The sequence below is a fragment of the Microtus pennsylvanicus genome, chromosome 5, assembly GCF_037038515.1.
Source record: "Microtus pennsylvanicus isolate mMicPen1 chromosome 5, mMicPen1.hap1, whole genome shotgun sequence".
In the NCBI taxonomy this organism is placed as follows: Eukaryota; Metazoa; Chordata; class Mammalia; order Rodentia; family Cricetidae; genus Microtus; species Microtus pennsylvanicus.
In genome coordinates, this window is record NC_134583.1 from 99,598,746 (window position 1) to 99,617,489 (window position 18,744).

Below are 18,744 nucleotides of genomic sequence, written 5' to 3' on the forward strand. Positions count from 1 at the left end.
TTGCACTGCATCTCTGCCTATGAGGACACAGTCCTAACAGTAATGTCAAACCTAAAAGTAAAAAGCTGAGGGGTTGACGGGACTGGAGAGATGGCTCAGCAGTTAAGACCACTTGTCTCCCTTCCAGAAGACCCAGTACAGATGCCAGCACGCAGCTCACAACTGCCTACAACTCCATTCCAGGGGACCCAACACCCTCTTCTGGTCTATACAGGAACCTGCATACACGCAGCATATATCCGCACATGGACAAATAAATGAATAGTAAAAATGATCTTGAAGATAATTAAATAAGTTAGGTACGGTGGTGCACACTCGCAATCTCAGTATTCCAGGGGACAGAGGCTGGCAGATCTCTTTGTGAGGTCAGCTTGGTCTACATAACAAGTTCTAGGTCACCCAGAAGTACACAGAGAGATTCTGCCTCAAAATGTAATAAATAAATAAGGTTGAGCATCTTAACAAAAAAAAAAATAAGAACAATATAAATGTGTTTAAAATTTTGAAATCTATCCATTAGGACCTTATATTCTCCAAAAGAACAGAAAGTGGAGGAAAAGGAAAGAACATGTAAGAGCAATATCACCCCTGCACCCCACACGCTCCCCAGCAGTCCTTATCATTTACACTGGCCCTGTCCGTCTGAGGGAATGGGTCCAAATTCTTCAGTTTCCCAGCATCTACTAGATAGTACATATAGTATAAAGTTAAGTTCAAGTTCACAAAATTAATACAAATTAATACACTGTATATATATAATATAGGGTCTACAGCAAACATGGGGGTGCATTTTATAAAATAAGTAAGTTAAGAACGAGATCAAAATAGGAGAACTATCTATTTAAAGCAGTGGTTCTCAACCTTTTTAACATGACAATCCTTTAATACAGTTCTTTCTTCATGTTGTGACACCCAACCACAAAATCATTTTTATGCTACTTTATAAGTTTTGCTCAATTTTAATATGAATATCTCTGTTTTCTGATGGTCTTAGGTGACCCCTGGAAAAGGGTGGTTGAACCACTAAAGGGGTTGTGACAGACCCTCGGATTGACAAGTTGATAATACTTCAGTTCACGTCTGGAAGATCCTTTAGAGACAGTATCCAAACCAAGCCTGTCATTCAAAACTGGCCTCCAAAGTAGATAAGGTAGCTTATTTCAGAGAAGATATTTTTATCTTACACTTTTTTGTTGGTATTTGAACATATTTTATAATAAAAAATAAGGCAATATAGATATTATTTGTAACTACATGCATGCTTACTGGGAGAATTAAAAGTATTTTTGCTGAATACAATGTGGTAGGATGAAGATCTTACTTTGATGTTTCCTCAACAGACTCCCAAGTGAACAGCACAGAGACCTGTACATAAGAGGCTCTGAGAAGCTGGGAGATGGTGGCACACATTTAATCCCAGCACTCCAGAGGCAGAGACAGGCAGATCTCTGTGAGTTCAAGGTCAACCTGGTCTACACAGGCTCCAAAGCTACAGAGAAACTCTGTCTCAAACCCCCGCATCCCCCTTCCCCCCAAAAAAGAGGCTCTGAGAAATCCCTGCCTCAGAATGAACAGTGCGGGGGGGGGGGGGGGGGGCAAGTGCTGAAGCCGGAGCTCTAACAGTCGGCAAATCAGTAGTCGCAGCATGAGAACACTGTCCAGTGTAACCCACACAGCCACAGAAAAGTCGTTTGTGCTAGGCACATGGAGACAATGAGCATGTAATATGTGCTCATGTGAGCAAGAGACTGAATTTTAATATCATTTCCTTTTAATGAAGTTAAACAGCCACATACTGAAGGACGAATGAGACTAGAGAAAACAAGAATGAGTCTATATCCAATAAGAGGGAACTACGTTAAGTCACTCCTATTTGTCAGCATGATAGAATCATTAAAAGAGAAAGCCACCAATTAGGAAGTCAATCTGCATGACCATCAATTGGTGGGTTTACTGATGAAGAAAATAGAAGGGTTGGAGATGTGGCTCAGTCAGTCGAGTGCCTGCCTTGAAAACACGAGCATGGATCTATCCCTAGAACACATATAAAAAGCTGGGGGTGGAGGCTTCTTTCTGTAATCTCAGCACAGTAGTACACAAAAGGAAGAGCCGGGCAGATTTCTGGAGCTAACTGACCAGCCAGCCTAGCCTAAACTGCAAGCTCCAAGTTCAGTGAGAGAGCCTGTCTCAAAATACAGCACGGAGAGCAACTGAGGAAAAGACCCCGTGTTGACCGCTGACACACATGTCACACAGACCTGAATGCACAGGTCACACACAGACCTTGGACATCCGCACCATTTAGGGGGCCCTTCACATTCTGAACTACATTGCTGTTTACATTTATTTCACCAATGTATGTAACATTTATACAGTGTGAAAACAGCAACCGTACTCATTTCAAGCAGGGGAGGAAATCATTCTTTAAGCATCCAGCCACGGAAGAGCAGCTCAGATTCTCCAGTGACTTAACGTGTCTACCTGAAAACTTCTGTCAAGTGGAGAGGCTCACACCTGTAACTACGGCACTCAGAGGCAGGACTGGCTTGCGTATGAGACCATCCTGGGTACATGTGCAGTTAAGATCCAGGTCGGCCTGTGCCAGAGAGTGAAGCCCTGTCTCAAAAACCACAGGGCTCGGGGGAGGAGCTGCCAGAGAAAGTTTTCCGCAGAGCTGATTGTTCTCAGACGGTGGAAATTAGTTATCTCAGTTACTTCAAACTTTCCAAACAGCAAGGAAGCAGTCCATTGTGATCAGCACCAACAACAGAACTTTCTAGTTCCTTACAGATAATGGCAAGGATGAACAATGTGGATAATCTTGGAAACAAGATACGATGACAACTTTAACGGGCTCAGATAAAACTCAATAAAAATTAAAGAACCTGTAAGTAAACACACAGTAAGCGAATGAACCACTAATTTGCATAACTGAAACTCTTTCGGTTTTGATGCATCCTAAACAGCAATTACCCTAATACACAGCCCAGCATCGCGTCTGCGAGATCCAAAAGACACTTTAACACCGGCCACCATTTACTGCTTCTTACTGGAGCATTAGCCTTTTGTAGATCCCGTTTGCTCCATGTTCTAAAATATCAGGGAAAATTGAGTCAAGTAGAAATGAATGAAAGAATGTAAGAGAAACATCCAGCGGCTGAGGAATCATGAAATCAGTAGATTGTTCAGGGCAATGGGGACTGAATATTGTTAGAACAGTTAATACTAATACGTACTCCTCTGGTCCTTCTGACATTGAGTTAATCTGGGCATTATTTCACAGATGGACTCCAGGCTTACAGCAGAGTCTAGGGGGAAAAATCTAAGCACTGCTTTTTGCTGCCACCCTGACAGACATTCAACAACAGGCATAGCAACAGACCAAGGGCACACACTGGTCAATTCCAAATTTGCTCAAGGAAGGCCACTGTACATGCAACGCATGCTCTCTTGGGCTCGCTCTGCACCATTTTCTCACGCAAGCATGGTTACATAGAACAGGGAGGCCTGGGAGTCGAGAGACTGTGGGAATGGCCTCAGGTTGGGACTCATTAGAACGAAGGCCCCGAAAAAGACCCAACACAACCTCTGTCTTAAACATGGCTGCGTCTGGGATGGCCCAGCAGCATCTGAATGGCACAGCAGGGCATCTGCCAGACTCTGAGTTAAGCAGTACTAACCACCACCACCACTGGCCAAGGCCACCATTTCTGAGATCTCATTTTCCAGCCTTGCCCTTCACTTTTCTCACTAACTCCCTGCTGCCACTAGAGAGCAGGAGACCACCAGCAGCCAACAGCAGCCTTTTCCTCTGGAGAAAGGCTGGCTCAAGCTTCAAACTGTGAAGGTGAAGGTCATAGGTGGGTGAAAGCAGAGGGAGGGGATCTGGTCCTTCCACAAGCAGGAGAAAGGAAGTGTGGGCTGCTCCAGTGTTTATCTTTGCACCTCTGGAACAACACTTAGATGACTTCGGATTTGTTAAAAACATTAAATCTATCTTGTTAGTGAAGGGCTGGCGGAGCTTCACATAACTATTCACAGAAGTGTATTCAACTGGCATATACATATGCACAAAAGAGTGAAAACGGAGTTACTCTATAAAACTCGTCTTATAAAACAATAAAAAAAATGATAAAAAAAAGCCAAGTGTCAGGTATGAGCTATTTCTTTTGGAGTTGTTGGCTAGTGTCTTAGCTAGGGTTTCTATAAATGGAAGAAAACACTATAAGCATAAGCAACTTGGAGACGAGGGTTTATTTCTGTGTGCTTCCACATTACAGTCCTTCACTGAAGGCAGTTTGGGCAGGAACTTGGAGGCAGGACCCGATGCAGAGCCTGTGGAGGAATGCTGCTTCCTGGTTTGCTCTCCACCACTGGCTCAGCCTTTCTTACGGCTCCCAGAACCACCAGTCCAGGGATGGCACCATCCATAGTGAGCTAACTGGACCCTCTCACATCAATCAAGAAAACATATCACAGTCTTGCCCACAGGTCACTCTCTGGTGGGTGAATTTCCTCAATTAATGTTCCCTCTTCCCACGTGACTATGGTTTGCCAGCATAGCCAGTGAGGTCCCTTAGGCCCACAAATATTACAAGCTTTCGTCAATACTCTAGGTTATCATCCAGAATATGGTGTAAGACCTTATTACTAAACACACCACATGCTTAAGTCATAAAACATTGTGAAAGCAAGCTGGCGTTGTGTTGTGCTCTTTTTTAAATTGTTGCTGACTTTTAATCCACAGCTGTCCGAAACAGTAACTGCAATTCTGCTTCTAGCTGCTATCAGCAGTATCAGCAGTGTTAGGCCAGGAGGGCCACAGCCTGGGGAAATTCTGTTCCCTCAGGTGCTACGAAGGGAACTTAACTAAAACTCTGTCCCTCTATAGAACTCAAGATTCAAGGTTTGAGGTAGAATTCTGCTCATCAGAAAGACTGGAGAACAAGTAGCTCACCTCCTCTCCTAGTGTGCCTCCAAAAGCCCTCCTGAATCTCTTGACCCCTCCATAAAAAAATGCTTCTCCACCTGGCTCCTCCCTACCACTTCCTGTCAGTTAGTTGCTGATGCAGTCTCCTCATTGCAGCTGAATTTTATTTAATCAAACACATCTTTGCGTCATTAAACAAATGTTCCAGAGCATAAACAAAGTAACACACCTTAAAATAACATTCAACAATGGTGTTGACCTTGACAGTTCATCCTACATAGTACTGGAAGGTGCTAGTCAAGTACTAGGTAAAAAAACTAGTATCAATCATGACCAGCTATGAATTCAGCAAGCTATAACAATTGACTGGCCTAGAAGACATGCTCAGAAAATGGAATACTATTAGCAATAAAAAGAAATGAACTAACAAGTCATGAAAAGATGGGGTAGATTTCAATGCATATTACTAAGTGAAAGAGATCAATCTAAGAAAGCCACGTATCTCAGTGATTCTAACTATGTGACTTTCCAGAACAGGGAAAGTTAAAGAGACAGCACAAAGATCAAAGGGAAGAAAAGAGGGTGCAAAGATAATCTTTAGAGCAGTGAAATGATTGTGTTGTACTGTAATAGTGGATACATATGACTATAAATTTATCTATGGGTGATAGTGATGTTATCAGTGCTGGCGGGTGTATTAGTTGGGGTTCTCTAAATGAAGAGGACCAAGATATATTAAAAGGAAATTTATTAGACTGGCTTATAGGATATGATCTGGATAGTCTAATATAACAGTGTTGTGGAATATTAGTTTAAGATGTATTACATTCATTTATGCTGTGGGATATTTGTTTAATGATACAAAAGATGTGTTACATTTAACTCTGTAAAGCTGTGTTACTCTGCCTGCCTAAAAACAACCTGATTGTTCTAATATAGAGCTGAATGGCCAATAGCTAGGCAGGAGAGAGAAGCAGGCAGGGTTGCCAAGCAGAGAGAATGAATAGGAGGAGCAGTGAGAAAAGGAAGAGGAGAGGAGGACACCAGGGGCCAGCCACCCAGACACATAGCCACAGAGTAAGAATGAAAGATGTATAGAATAAAGAAAGGTAAAAAGCCCAGAGGCAAAACGTAGTTAAAGAGAACCAGGATAATTTAGGTTAAAAAAGCTGGCTAGGAATAAGCCAAGTTAAAGCCAGGCATACATAAGTAAGAATAAGTCTCCATGTATTTATTTGGGAGCTGGGTGTGGGCCCCCAAAGAGTAAAAAAACCAACTACATACCAGAAAAAACAGTGATCCAATATCACATTCTAGAACAGACTACAGAAACTAATGCACCACCAAGGACTTGAACGATGCAGGGTTGGTGGTTCCCGCCACATCTCCCTTTAACCCTATTTGGCCTGCGTAAAAGACGGGTAGATGGATCATGGAGCATGACAGATGACTATCACTATATTATGACATTAAGCTGACTGGACCAAGTGAGCAGGAGGCAACAAACACCTTGGACTTGTTGGTAATGCGTGTGTACATCAAAGCACAGGAAATAAATCCATTCTAGAGTGTTCTACCTCAGTAAAATTTCTAGTCCTATAGTGTGGAGTGTGTATAGATATTCTAAGGTTAAGGATAAGTTGTACCCAGCCCCTCCTACTTCCAAGAAAGAGGTACAGTGCTCAGTGGGCCTATTTGGATTTTGGAGGCAACACATGCTTCACTTGGGTTTGTTTCCCTTGCCTATACACCAAGTGGCTCAGAAAGAAGCCAGCTTTGAATGGGACCTGGAACAAGAGAGTGATCTTAAACAGGCCCTGGATGCTCTACCACTTGGATTATATGACTGAACAGACCTGACGGTACCTGAGGTGTCACTGGCAGACAAGGATACTGTCTGGGGTCTTCAGCGGGCTGCTATGCATAAATCACAGCAGAGGCTAGGGATTTAGAAGCAAGGCTCTATCATTGTGTGCTGACTGGTCTCTCTTGTAAAGACAGTTCTTAATCCACTATCAAGCCTTAGCAGAAATTTGGGGGTTGGGCACCAAATTACCATGTGATATAAACTGAGTATTATCTGTTCCCAGAGAGACGTGTACGGATGGCTTCATGGAGTGTGCCGTGTGATCGGTTGCCTGAGGAAGAGAAGACTTGGGCTTGGTTTACTGATGGTTTATTCAGGCACCACCCAGAAGTTGCCAGCTTCAGTGTTACCACCCCTTTCGAGGACAACCATGAAAGACACTGGGGTAAAGGAAAATATTCACAGTGGGCAGAATTTTAGGCAGTACGCGTGATCTTACACTTTGCTTGTAAGGAGAAATGACCAGATTGTGACTATTTACCGAAGCATGAACTGTGGCCAGTGGTTTGGCTGGATGGCCAGGGACTTGGAAGAAGCACCATAGAAAACTTGGTGAGAAAGGCATTCTCGTTAGAAATATGTGGGCAAAGCCCTCCAAATGGACAAAGTGTCTGAAGACACTGCAGCTCCGTGTAAATGCTCAGCAAAAGATGACCTCAGCATAGGGGCTAACAATCATAGATTGGATAACCCATTCTGAGGATGGTTAGCCTCTTTCCCCAGTCATCCCTGCCCTGGTCAAAGTTGGATGGGTCCTTGAACAAAATAGCTATGGTGGCCGAGATGGAGGTTGTTTAAGGGTTTTTACAGCCCAATAAGCCTCTCCACCAATACAATAATCCAAATCAGACCAAATCAAACCAAATTAGAAAAAGCCCAGGTTTAATGGATACCAATGCTCCCGGGTACCTCGCAGCCCCAAGGGATGGAGCCCGTAAGGGATGGAGATGGAAAGGAAGACCAGAAAACCATGTGTTTGTTCTCGGGGGGCAGTTTAAATACCCTGTGGGAGTGGTCTTGGGCCTATTTGGGGAGGGGTCACCATTTGGCAGGCTTTCTCAGAGGTGCGACTCCCAGAGGAAGGGGCTTGGGATGGAACTTTCCACTCAAATAGCTATATAGGGGCTTGATAATATAGACTTCCACTCACCACGGCTGACTTGGCTGCAGCTCCTGCTGAGTGAGTGGTGGATCTACCAGCAACCGAGACCAACAACGAGCCTAGACATGACATGGCTCCATTCCCCTGAATGACCTGGCAGCTACGATGCCAGGCTGATTGTGCTATCTTTGTGGAAAGGGCATTGCTTTGGCCTTACTGGGATAAATTCTTATTCTGGTTATAGACTTGCCTTTGCTGCATGTAATGCATCTGCAAAAACTAGCAACAGTGATCCTACAGAATGCCTTATCCATCATCATGACATTCGATCATCATTTTATTTCACACACTATTGCTTCTGACCAAGGAACTCATGGTCAAAGGATTGCAACAGGGGGTGCATGCTCATGGAATCCACTAGCCTTACCATGTTCCCCACCACTCTAAAACATATGGCTTGATAAAATGGTGGAGGTGGAATAGCCTTTTAAAGACTCAGTTACAGCGTCAATGGTAGTAACAGGCTGGACAGCAGAGGCAGGGTTCTCCAGAAGATGATATATTCTTTGAATCAGCATCCAACACATAGTACTTTCTCTCCTACAGCTAGGATTCAAGGACCCAGGAATAGGGAGTGGACTAGGAAATGGTCCCACTCAACACACACACACACACACACACACACACACAAACTGCTTCCTGGTCTTATGCTCTACTGGCCTAGAAATTGGCACCAGAAAGTGGGCTGTTGCTATGAAGAATCTGTCCATGTGGTTTTTAGGAGGAATTTGGAACCCTGGACTAGAAAGCGGTTGAATGCTATAAATAGAGCTTAAAAAGCCATTCACATGGGAACCTAGAAGTCAGCTGTATGGACAACAGAGTGGACCATGGAAGCCCAAGTCACAGGTTTTCAGAGGGAAGCAAGGGCTTTCTCAGTGCTGGGCTACAGGCCATTCCTATGATATCTTGGCAAAAAAAAAAAAAATCTGCTTGCAGTCTGCCCCTGTCCTAAGAACTTGCCTAAGGTTAAAAAAGTGATGGATTAATCTTTGGGTATGGTTATTATTACATAGTCTACAATGAGAAAAGAGCAAGTAGGGCAAAACATACAGTTTAGAGAGAAAAAGAACTTCAGGAAGTTAGAGGCCTGAAGCTGTAATTGTTAGAAATTAGAAGGGCCTACTCTGCACTAGAACAAAAGGAGGGTGCCCTCAGGGCAAGATCCCACTGGCTAAACTTCCAACCTGCAGTGGAGAGCTGCAGGCATCTTCTCCTCATAGCAACTAAATAAACACTCCACTACTAATGTGATTCAAGGGGGTAGCATCCATCTCACACAGGCAGCTGAACTTGGCCCTGTAGTTCATGTCTACTTGACACTGGCTTCACAGGCATGAAGGCTGCAAGAATGAAGGGGTTGTGCATGGTTTCAAAGAGTTGCTGAGGTCAGTCAGTGTATAACAAGGGAGTCTTTGCATGAGGCCATGAGAGGGCAAGAGGCTGTGAAAAGCCATTGTGTAAAGCTGTCAAGGAAAGTCTGGATTGCAGAGGACAACCCCGATGCTAGAGATTCCAGAGCCATGAAATAGGGCCAAGCAGAGCTATAGAGGGAATAGAATCAGGAAGAGAGAGGGGAGGAGAAGGAGGAAGAGAGGGAGGGAAGGAGGGAGGGAGGGAGGGAGGGAGGGAGGGAGGGAGGGAGGGAGAGAGAGAGAGAGAGAGAGAGAGAGAGAGAGAGAGAGAGAGAGAGAGAGATTGAGATTGAGATTGAGATTGTAGGCAGCAAAGCTGGAGGAGCAGAGGCTCTTATCTAAGCCCTTTAAGCAGACGTTGGATATGGAGCTGCAGAATCTGATGTTTACCCTGCTGGGCTCTCATCTTGCTTTGGTTCAGTATTTCTTCACTTGGCCGCATTCCTCCCTTCTGGAATGGTAATAAAAATTCTATACTATTATACATTGGAAGTATATAATTTGCTTTTTAATTTTACAGGGGAGGTTACAACTAAGAGATTGCTGAGAGACTCAGTGTTACGGAATATGAAGAACTACAGAAACTTTTCAAGTTGGGCTAAGTGCATTTTGCATTATGGTATGACCCTAAGCCTTCGGACGACGGGAACTGAATATGGGGGGTTATGGTGAGAATGGCCCCCACAGTCTCAGGCATTCAACTACTTGGTTGCTGGTTGGTGTAACTGTTTATGGAAATTTAGGTTATGTAGTCTTGTCAGTAGTACATCGCTGAGGAACAGGACTGTGATTTAAAACAACTGGCCAGCTTGCTACCTGCCCCATGCTGTGATCAAGGCTGTGAGCTCGCAGCTTCCTGCTCCAGCTGCCATGCTTCCCTCATGATGGACCTTACCAGCCAGGGAACCATAAGGCCGCAGAAGCTCTTCCTCCTGGGGGTTGCCTGTATCACACTATTTTGTCACAGGAACAGAAAACACAGTGGGGGATGTTGTGGGATATTTGATCATACTATGACACTCCTAAACTGTGCTAACAAGGTTAACTTTGAATCAGAAGGCAGAGTCAGTAACTAGCTGGCCAGAATTAGCCACAGTGATGCTGATACAGATACTGAAGTCAGACAGGAAGGAGAAGGGAGGGACTTGGAATTCCTGCACTCTCTTTGATCCGTGACCTGTGGAGAGTGGAGGTACTGGCTGGTTGTAAAGGAAGGTCAGCTAGTCGCTCCTCCTCTGCTTATTTGATCTATGAGGTTTTCACCCCAATATCTGACTCTCAAATTTTTATTGGTAATAGAACAATTTGGCAAAACACAACTGGGGGAAACTGCTAACAAGGGTTCAGAGGCTATGCATGGGGACTGGCAAGAGACAGACAGGAAGCCTTTGTTCCTTCCACTCAATCAGGCTGGGAATTTAAGACTTCTCTAAAAGCAAGTTTGGAATTCCAGAATACTTAAAATTGTGAATGTTCAGATTAGGAATATTCAACCACTACAACTCTTAGGTAGGTGTAAAACAAACAAAGCAAAACAACCAAGCATTCTGATGAAGGGATGCCCACGCAGTGATTTTTACCATGTTAATAAAAACACAGATTGCCTAGTAAGTTAACACTTAAATTCTCAAAGAGCTGGAAGGAATTGGTCAAAGAAACTGTTCAGCAATAGCATTAATCCATTTTCCACAATTCTTAACCGACATTTTATACAGCAGTTCTGAAACCCTGACTAATCCACATAGGAAAAGAACAAAATTAGAAAACTCTTTCTCCTGCACAAGAAAATTATCACATGCCAAAATGACCTGTCCTTGTTATCTCACCATTCCCAGAGCAAGTGAGTCTCAGGATTTTAAAACCACAGGTCGGAAACCATTAGTAGATTGAGAAACAAAATGAGCAGCTTTAAAAAGTAAATAAGGCCACATAGGGTGGCATGGGACTGATAGCCTTCAGGAAACTGAGGTAGAATAATTCAGTGCAGCCTAGGCCACCCAGTGAGACTGTTTGAAAAAAAATAACAAAAGATTAACTAGATCAGAAAAGATGAGAGCTGAAATGATGATTTTGTGAAATGTTTGCTTCGCTGGGGATGGATGAAGGCCTAAATAGATATTTTAGAATTTATCAAATACATATTTTAGTGTACTGGTAGCAAGCAAACAAGTGTTTAAATTAATATTTGGCAAAAGTAAATGTCATTCATCTACACAGAATGAAATACTTTAACATAATATAAAAATAGGAAACTATTTAAAAGCTAAATTATGATTGTTAGCTTAGACAATCTAGAATACCCTTTCAATGTTTTCACTCATCTATAATATGCATATGTGTGTGCAATGTGTATGTGTGTCCGTACAGTGTAAGCATGTGCTTCTGTCTGTGAAAGCAGGCTTATTCAGAGAACGAGGCCAGGCATTCCAGGAAGGGTCTCCTGTTTCTCTAGTATGTACTCTAGGCTGGCTAGCCTGAGGGCTTCAGGGAATTCTGTCTGACCTTCCACCTCCTGCAGGAGTGTTAGTTACAGATGCTCACACCACGTGTGTAGCCTTTGCCTGGATTCTTGGAACTGAAGCTCAAGTTCTCGGTCTTGACAAATACTTTATCCACTGAGCCATCTACCAGCCATATTTTCAGAATTTCATATAAAAGGTCAGCAACCATAAATTCTCCACAGCTGGAGTTTGGCCCAGGGGGACTTTGATAAGGCTAAGCCCACCACCACACACACCAGCCCATCACACCAGCTCAGCTCACACAGCTACTGCCCCCACGACAAGGGTGCCGGTGTGATAGTAAGCCTTGATTCTTATAAAACAGAAGCTGAGAGCAGCGTGTACCCCCTCACCACCTGGACTTAACTAGATGATGAAGACGATCCCACAAAGATTATTAGCAATCAGGCTAGCTCAATAATAATTCTCAACCTGGACATATCATTTTCATTCTTAAATGATCTGGGGGCTTAAAATTCATGAATTCACAACCATTGTTAATTATTATAACATTAAGATAATAGTAAACCCAAATACCATGCCTTGTTTGATTACTGGTGAGTGTACCGAAGTGAGGTATGAGGGTTTCTTCTGCCATCTACAATGCATATTCAAGCAGATGTCTTTGTATGTGGGTCATGTCAGCTGGCCAGTTGGTCAAAGCTGAGAGGCAGGTTCTAAAAGAAGTACAAGGCTAAGATGAACTTAGTGTGGGCTGTGTACGTGTGTAGATGTGCATGTATGGATGCATATTTCTATGTATTTTATGGACTAGACCATCAAGCAAAATATGTCTTACTAGAAGACAAGGTCACAGATAAACCCTAGAAGTCACACTCCAGGCTATCTGCTGGAAGACTCTATAAGGAATGTGAAATATTTCCTCAAAGTTGTTTTAGTTTAAAGATTCGGCTGTGCATTAGAAACACAATATTCTCTTTCTCCCTCAAAAGCAAATAGTACAACCAATTTTAGAGTTCTTAAAAGAAGTCATTTGGCCAAAAATAAATTAGAGAAAACATAAATTTAGTACATAGATTTATTTTTCACATTTTCCTAAGAAAATGAAAGCAAAAAAAAAAAAAAAAACTCTTATACTTTGTGGACACAAAAGAAAGTACCACACCTTAGAATATTGATATTCTTGGATAAGTGAAAGCTTTAATATGTTTTCTACCAATTACTGGTATTATATTATCCATGCATGATCAAGCAGAAGGGTTGTTTTCGTTGGTTTTCAATTTGCTTTCTTTTTGATTAGGCATACTTTACATCTGTGTGTGGGTGTGTGGGTATGTGCATGTGAGCACAGGGGCCCTAGGGAGGGAGAAAAGGGCATCAGATCCCCTGAGGCTAGAGTTACAGTCACAGCTGTCCCCACATAGTGCTGAGAATACTTGAGTCCTATGCAAGAGCAGCAAGCACTCTTAGCTGCTGCGCCATCTCTCCAGCCCCTGAAACAGGATGTTTTCTGCTCAGAAACGAAACAGAGGAGTCTAAGGGATGGGATCCAAGAGCTACAGCCATCATTCCGCTCCTGAGGTGAAAGGAAACAGCTGTGCTCTGTGGGCCAACACGGGCCTCCCTGGGGCTTTGTGGACTCTCACGCCCATAAATGGAAGAGCATCTCAGAACACGTTTCTTGGCTTGGATTTCCATGTGTATCAGTCCACAAAAACCCACTGCTTCAAAACTAAAAAGAGGCAGAAAAGCAGAGTGATTTGAGGCACAGGACTGTTCCAGACCTGTGGCGGTGTAGAAAAAATCTAACTGGACACATTTCTTCCCACATCCTCACCTTCTTGGATTAAAGCAAACCAGCAGAAAAGTTGACGCACACTGTTTGTGTTCCTCTTAGCCCATCACTACCCCATCTCTGACTGCTACCCCTTATGCAACCCAAAAAGGGGCGGGGAAGACAGAAGAATTTGCAACGTGTCTTGATTTCAGGGGCAGGAATGGCGGGTTCCTTACAAACAGTGGCCAGTGTGTTTCCTGACAAGAGGGTTCTGTTTATTAACAGTGTGCCTTTCTAGTCCATTTTTTTCTATCTGCTTCTACTCTGCAGTACCTTCCAGCAACCTCAGTTACTTTTAGTTCTTGAAAGAACATACATGCTGGCTAGTTTTATGTCTTCTCCATATGACATAAACGTCCAAAAAAAAAAAAACCCAAAAAAACAGGACCTAAAATTCGAAATGACAAGTTCTTTGATGACTATGCCCTGGGTAACTAAATATCAAAGAAAGGGGACAATGACTGTTGAACACTCCTCAGTAGTTTAGGAAACCAGGAAAAAAGAGGAAGAAATGATGTCAGCCTTGAGACGATATGGACCACCTTCTGCAAATGGTAGAAGCCAGTGACTGACAGCGGACAGCATGACCGACGACCTAAGAATAGCTTCACAGTTTTAAACAGTAGGTCTCAATGCATAAAAATGACCTGAGTTCAGCGTTCAGAAGTGAAGATGTATCACTGATCAGAACACCGCTGTTCGCTCGCATTCTGGCTGGTCCACGCTCTCGCGACATGCGGAATCACTACAGATGTCATGCAGCCCACCAAGCCTGAAATACTCAAAATCTGCCCCTATCCCACGGCCCCTTCTGAAAGTAACAAGTTAGACAGAGGCGTATTATGACAGAGCAAGAAGAGCTGCAGCCCACGTGCTCCACAAAGACCCCAAGTGAGGCTGGGCCCAGCTTCCTCCAGTATGAGACCATTAGCTGGGCAAATGACTCCACATATCCAAGACCAGAGAGAAGAAATTCCCCAACACGAAAACCATTCACTGAAAACTAAATGACCCTGTTATCCCAGGTACTTGGAAGGTTTAAGCAGGATGTATGATATTCAAAGTCACCAGACAGCAGAGTGAGGCCAGGACAGCTTGTTTCAAAAGCAAAGGGAAGGCTGGAGACGTGACTCAGTGGCAGAGCACCTGTCCCATATGCAAAGCCCCAGGATCCGGAATGTTTGAAATATATAGCTTTGGGGGAATAAACTTACAGTTTGCTATTATGTAAGAGACTGGCTGTATTGTACATGCAATTAGCTATGTAAAGCAAGATATACATAAAGAAAGACTACAAGAAAACACAAAATGTTATTTCCTTCGAGAACAGAACTACAAGTCATGTTTATTTCCTTTATGTTATGAACTGCTAGAGTGACTAGGAATTACAAGAAAATATGTTCCTTATTAATGTCCAGTTTAAGGGCAACTTGGAAATCATGTGTAATTATCAGGATCAACTAATAGGGGTCCCCTTTGTTCCCTATTCTCCCTGAAATAGTCATGCAAAGAAATGTCAGGCAGACAAACCCCTACAATGGCAAAACACTCACATACACTGAAATCAGCACAGTTTACAGGAGGCAATGTCTTGAGTTAGAATGACAACATAAGGTACCCATGCAAAGGGAGGGAAGGGAAAGGAAGTCCCAGAACAAAGACCATTGGGAGTATTCATGGGCTGCAGGGCAGGAAGTGCATTCCGGGACATCCACCAGGTCAGTGTGCTCGAGGCAAAGCGTGGAAAAAAGGATGAGAGATCAAGCTTGGGGCGTGAACATGTGCTAGGGCTCTCTCAAGCTCAGAGGCAGGCGGAGGGGTGTTTGGACTTACTTTATCTTTTAGTTGTTTTCCCATACTGTTTCTAATGGCTGGGAACTGCATATAAATCCCACATAATCAAAGAAGGCAGGCATAACCAACTCTTCTAGTGGAGCAATAGCTAAAACACCTACATGTCTAAGCCTATGTGTACACTCTCTCACATGCTTGAAAATAGAGTTCACAGGAAATGCATACACACACACACACATATACATGCATACATATGTGCACACATTTTCATAAAACTTAGGATTTTATTAAACAACAACTTTCCTTTCAGGGATTCACTCCAGTGTCTTTGTTCCTATCCCCCACTTCCAGGATCCACACCTCTTTCTGTAGACTAGTCATAACTGATTACAGACATTCTGTCCTACTACTGGGAGGTCTATAATTGGAAACAACAGGTCAGACCATTTCATGTATTAATGTGTGTAACCAGTGGTTAGAAAGTTTGTGAAAAGAACAAAGCAAGCAGCAGAAACAAAACACTTCAGATTTAAAGATCTCGAACACTAGCGTGGATGAAACCCTCTTAGACTTAGCTCCCACGGGCACACCCTAGCAAGACAATGTGCTCTGAGAAATGTATTCAGTGTATACAAACCCGAGAAATGTGTTGAGAATGTATGGACTCTTGAAACCTGGCAGGGAAACAAGGGTTTGTAGTGTGGGAGAGACAGGAAGAATCATTAGGGGTCAAAATATAGCCTCAACTGCATGGCCAAATCTGTAGCAGAAAATTAATACTCAAACTCTGGTGTAACAAAACAAGACCTGGGTGTGTTTGAAACAGAAAAAAAAAATAATGAGAAAAAGAGAAGAAAAAAAATCAACAAATAACACCTTTGAAAACTGAGCCCTTCCTCTTCCTTTTTTTTTTTATTGAGCTCTACATTTTTCTCGGCTTCCCTCCCTGCCTCTCCCCTCCCCCAAGGTCCCCATTCTCCCAATTTACTCAGGAGATCTTGTCTTTTTCTACTTTCTAGTTCTCATGTAGATTAGATCTATGTAAGTCTCTCTTAGTGTCCTCATTGTCTAAGTTCTCTGGGATTGTGGTTTGTAGACTGGTTTTCTTTGCTTTATGTTTAAAAACCACCTATGAGTGAGTACATGTGATAATTGTCTTTCTGTGTCTGGGATACCTCACTCAAAATAATGTTTTCTAGCTCCATCCATTTTCCTGCAAAATTCAAGATGTCATTATTTTTTTCTGCTGTGTAGAACTCCATTGTGTAAATGTACCCCTTCCTCTTCTAAGAACAAAAAGATTTTTTTTTCTCTGCAGCACATCAAAGTGATCACAAAGACCCTGTCTCAAGAAGTCGAGCTTGACAGCAAAGTCTGTCCCAAAATAAAAAGATGGCTGAAGATATGGCTCAAGAGCAGTGTTGTGAGGCCCTTGGTCTAGTCCCCAGTTGTTGTTGGCTTTTTTTCGGGGGGTGTGAAAAGGCACAGCCAATGGTAAGGGGCTCAAAAATGGGGAAACAGGTTTAGAGAAATTGGCAAGATTTCTATCTGCAAGAAACCAGCAAGGTGTCCAGAGCAGTGCTGCCACTGATGCCCAGCTTCCAGCTGGAGACTGCAACCCTGGGTACATCTCGAGCCCAGCAACGTTACTTCAGAGGTCTGTACCACACCTGTCACAGGAGGGACAAGCACAGACGGTGGCCCTGGAAATATGGCACTAAAATATGCTTCTCCTGCCGCTCCATTCCAGGGCCTGATCGGGAGTCTCCATCTCTTCAACCCTGGCCACTAAGCAGACAGACCAGGGTGGAGAGCCCTGGTCCTCACAGCTGAGACGAACTGTGACGTGAACTGTGAACTTTACAGAGACAAAGGGTCTGACAGAAATAAGGGGGGCTGGAAAGCACCAATAAGTCCAAGAGGCTCTCACCGGGCCAGAGGTGCCCTTTGCAGGGTGAAAGGGTGTTTCCCCAAACCACTGCAGTTTAGGAAGAAGGAAGAGGGAGCAGAGGCCTCTAGAACATCCTTGAAGAACAGGACCAGTTAAACTTAAAATGTGGTTTTCTGGAGTCACAATTAGAACAGGGTAAATTACAGGACTATTAAGAGTAGAAACCCCCTTTTCTCTCAGAGCCTGACAAGGAGGAGGAGGCAACCCCTGAAGGTCACAAAGTTTAGTACCTCACTCACCTCCAGGACTTGCTAAGACCCAAGGTCCCTCCTGCACCCCTCTGAGGCCATACTAGGTTCCTGGATTGCTTTTAAAACACATTTGAATTGATGGGTACCCAGAGCATCATTCCACACATTTTAGAGTATGGAGACATGTGGGAGGAGACTATGGAATTTGCTCTTGCACTCTAAGGATGCCCTCCCTCCCTCTCAAGCCTAGATCCTATGGCATTACTTGCTGAACATGTGAATGAGTGGCTGGGAAGAAGACAGAAGACCCTGAACTCTCAGGGCTGTGACCCCACCCAGGAGCCATGGTCACCTTAACCGCAGGCTCTGAGATGGACACAGGACCCGCTCTTCTCTATACTCATTGGTACATTCATATGTAGCCCACCACCTCTTACCATCTTTCCCAACAAATTAATATTCAAAGTATCACAATCTCCAACAAACTGAATTTATTGAATCCTAAAGTCACGACAATGAAACTTGTTCCTATCACTATAATAATAAATTCTTGAGTTAATCCCTTAACCTCAGGTCTAAGCATTATTTATTTAGTAGTCGGGGAGTGAGGATGGAAGGAAAAAGGTTTTCGATTTCTTAGTGAGATGCACATCAATGCAAAGTGACACATGGACAGTCATCCTTGCAAGGGAAGGCTCCTCATCCCTCTGGCTAAAGACTAGCAACGAGCCAGGCAGTGGTAGCACACACCTTTAATCCCAGCACTCAGGAGACGGAGAACAGGTCAATCTCTAAGTTGGAGGTCACCCTGGTCTACAAAGAAACCTGTTTTGTTTGTTTAAAAAAAAAAAAAAAAGACCAGCAACAAAAATCCTCTTACCTAGAATCAGAAGCAAGAATTCCTATAAAGCAAGGTCTGACCTTGAGCCCATAGTTTCAGACGGTCACATTTAAAAGAGACAGAAAAGATGGGAGTGCCCCAAAAAGGTAAATTCTAAAGGACACTACACACAGAACTTCTAAGACCTACAAGTCATATTCCTAGAGCTCCCGTCCACAGAGCTGACATTTTCTAAACGTAAAATCCTTCCTGGGTTGACGGCTTCTGGGAAAGGGAGAGTCAGTTTTCTTTAAG

At 43.4% G+C, this 18,744-nt stretch overlaps 1 protein-coding gene across 1 annotated transcript in view; it reads right to left on the reverse strand.

The window, feature by feature from the left end:
- Ostf1 (osteoclast stimulating factor 1) overlaps positions 1–18,744 on the reverse strand; it is a 52,046-nt gene that overhangs the window by 24,466 nt on the left and 8,836 nt on the right. The gene's annotated exons all lie outside the window — the stretch shown is intronic.